General features: G+C 29.6%; 1 long non-coding RNA gene across 1 annotated transcript in view; it reads right to left on the reverse strand.

The window, feature by feature from the left end:
* Positions 1 to 3,748, reverse strand: part of LOC111085012 — a 9,777-nt gene extending 6,029 nt beyond the window's left edge. Inside the window, exon 1 of the long non-coding RNA XR_002609873.1 lies at positions 3,145 to 3,748. This is a non-coding gene — a long non-coding RNA (uncharacterized LOC111085012). The remainder of the gene's footprint in view (positions 1 to 3,144) is intronic.
* Positions 3,749 to 3,797: the final 49 nt, after the last annotated feature.

The raw sequence follows: 3,797 nt of genomic DNA on the forward strand, positions 1-3,797 counted from the left end.
AGGAATATGTTTATCTTGAATATTTAACAATTTATCTTTAAAAATTTTCCACATCTGATCAATGTCTCCAAATAACTCAACTGCCCAATTCAAAACAGATAATTCTTGTTGCATTCCTTCAAAATTTTCTTTTTTGAAATTTGTAACCAAAATATCATTATTCCTTAATTCCATATGCAGCAAAACGATGAACCTAATAGAGCAATAATAACTTGCACCCAGATGTTCCCCAATTTCCACCCTCATGATCATTTCTATATTTGAAGTTAACAATAAATCTAAAATACATTGTTTCTAGTAGGTTCCTTGACTAACTGGTGAAAAAAGCCAGCTTGAACAGTTTCAAAAACCTTTCTCCCTTCATGGTTTGACTAGAATTTCCCAATCTGTATGCCTGAAACTAAAATCACCCATAATTATGACTTCATTAAAAGCTGAAATCTTAATCTCATTGTAAAGTTGCTCATTAATTTTATCAGTATCATTTGGTGGTTTGTAACAAATTCCCACTAAAAGCCTTTTCCCTTTAGATCCATTAATATAAACCCAAATGGATTCAATCTCTTTCCTATTATCTTTGATACCTTCAACAATTTGAAACATTAATTTTGATTAGTTGATTGTTTTTGTGACATTAATCAATTTAATTAGAATTCCAATTAATCAATTACTTTATATGACATTAAGTGATGTGATCAAAGGACATAGGTAATCAATTAATTGAGTAAATTGCCTGGCTCTACACCTAAATACAGAAAGTATTAATTTTATTTATCTCATAAGTAGACCTTTTTAAGTAGTGACTGAGTAGGTCAGATGGTCCCCGAGACAGATGCCCTGTCTGCTCTTCCTATATGCCACAGATCAGCTTAGAGAATGTCTACAAATGGAAAAATGTGACTAGTTGGTCACTCAAAAATTTGGTTTCAAAATTTTCTTCATTATTTATATTAAACATTTGCATACTCTTTTTGACAATAGTAATTTCTAAATATGCTGTTGGTACTAAAATGTTGGAAAAAGAAGATTCTGTTGAAAATGTTTCTTTTATCCAAAAGACCTTTCACAGTCTTAGCAAATGTATCAGTGAGTGGAAGATAACTTTAACACCGAGAAGTGTAAAATTATACACTTGAAATGAAAAAATTTGTAAAGAACCTCTGTGATGTAAAATGTGTTGCTGTGAAAAAAAAAAGTGAGGATTCATGCACTATTGTTCATAACATTCTATATTTTATTGTTATTTAGTTATATCATATAACTATACTAGCTAAGAAAGAACTTTTTTTATTTGTATTTAAACAATTGAACTGGCTATCATATGAAAAAATGGAATTCAGCTGTAGTGAAAACACTAACAGGTTTTTACTTCTGTATCTAAAATTCTGATCTTAAAAAAAAAGATTAATATAGTTTTGTATGAATCTCTGGTAAGTTCTTATCTGAAATACTGCATGGAGCTTTGGTCCCCATACCACATACAGAAAAAAAAAAGCTAAAATGTTGGAAGAAGCACAACAATGAGCTAATAGAAAGATTCCTGGTATAAGATGCTGCAGCTAGGTTTTGGACTAGTTTCTAAGCACAGAAGAATCAGAGAAAAGCAGAATTCAGTTCAGGTAATCATATTTGTTACAAGCTTGACAGTCTACCTAAAATTTGGCTGCCTGAGTGATGGAATGAAAATGCTGGAAATACAAACTTGAATATTAGACATAGTTTTAAGCTTTGGAAGCCTAAATGCAGACTTGTTCTTGGATTTCTTCCTTTGTTTATAAACATGTGAAATGGTTGGCCTGATACACAGGTGGTTTGTGCTTCTAGCTTGAATTATCTTGAAATACTGTTGGACAGACATATGGATTTAACAGGATATATTTAAAAGTATTTACATAGTGTTTTATTGTTTGGTTGAGGTATGGTTTCAATATGCCAAATGTCTTTCTGTCAACATACCTTATGTTGTTTGTGTAGTGAATCAAATATTATCATTTCTGCACTACAGTTAACCAGAAACTTTTAACAGCACTTGACCTTAAAGTTCTGCACAGCACATATAATTAGAACTGTACTTGTAACAATAAGCTTAGAGAACTAACATATTTTACCAAAGAATGCTAAAGCCACAATGATTTTCTATACCTTCACTTCATACTTTAATTCAAGTAATTTTAGAAAACTCAAAAATATGGTACAATAACTATTTTATCACTGATTAATACTTTATAATACAACTTTTAAAACTGTTGCACTGTGTGTCCTCATTATGTAGTGAGGGAGTTTGTTTATATAATAATATAAATATATATATGCTTCAACAAGTGTGACTAGGAATAATTTACATTACTATATCATTTGCACATAATACACAATTTACATTCAATAATTCACTTTCTTACATTACTTTTGTTTGGTTGAATTTGAATTTCTGAAAATAAATGCTATGTTAAAATCCATTATTATAATATTTGTTACTAACAATGTTAGGCACATATTGATTATGAGTTTGTTTGCAGTTTAGTTGCATGTACTTTTTTCTAAGAATCAAACCTTTCTAAATTAAGTTGTATGTTTCACTTTTACTTTAAGTTCATTATCAAAATTCAATTTTGTCTCATTTTCTTATACAAATTGTTAACTTATCAATATATTAATTATTCAAATCATTATGCCTGGGCCTAAAGTAAAGAAAGCTAGAGTATGTTGTTGACATTACATTAATTGCCTACTTAAATCTAACACTAACGATAACATGTAAAATGTTTTGATGTTAGACAGTTGAGTCAGCTAAATGACATGTATTATTAATTATGATATTGGCCTTATTTTGTGCTTTTGAAATATATAAAATACAGTATAAGTTATACTTATACTAGTTATACATGTTTTTAGCTTGGCAAATGCATTAAAAATATAAAGTACATATAAAAGAGAGATTGACGCCTTTTTTATCTCTAATCTAGCTTAATATACTACTACTACTAGTACTAGAATAGTGTAAAAAATTTTAAAACAGGCCGAAAATTGCATACATAAGCTTACGCCGTTATGGCTATGCTGCCATTACTTAATTTACTGTTTAACTTTTAAATTAGTTTAACGAATATAATAAAAACATAAAACAGAGTTACGCAAGCTGCTTACCTTGTTATATCATTATGACTTTATATGTGAAAACAACAGTTTATCTATTCATGTAATTAAAAATCTAGTATACATACACTTCACATTTCTCACCAATTCCAGAAACTTTACTCGAAGTACACTTACTCCAACGTCCGCCATTATTTTTCCCCCATGATGCACTACAAGCTTATTCGACTTACTCATGCGCATTCATTTTCTTTCCTTTTTTTTTTTAACTTATAACTGCTATGAGTGTGGTGTTGAATGTGTTAACAAATCAAGCCACATCAGTTTAAGTGCTCTTTCTTGTTTAAATGCAATTAACTATCACAACATTTAACAGCGTAAAATATATACTCAATATAAGTAATAATAAAAAAGAAACTAGTAATGAAAATAACACCCCAAAAATTATGAAGATTCAAGACGGACTCTAACAAAGTGGATGAAAAAGCTTTCTTCTTGTCACTACGAAAGCTGCGTGTGTCGTCACATGGGTAATATCCATTTTTGCTCACTTACTTTTAATTAGAGGACACATTTACTTGCTAGCTTTATTCCAAGCGTCATTTGTTTATTATATTAGAACAACATAATTATCTTTCCATAACACAGTTTCATGTATGAGTTTGCGTCATGTTGATACACACACACACAGATATATATATATA

The sequence above is a fragment of the Limulus polyphemus genome, unplaced genomic scaffold (assembly GCF_000517525.1).
Source record: "Limulus polyphemus unplaced genomic scaffold, Limulus_polyphemus-2.1.2 Scaffold201, whole genome shotgun sequence".
NCBI lineage: Eukaryota > Metazoa > Arthropoda > Merostomata > Xiphosura > Limulidae > Limulus > Limulus polyphemus.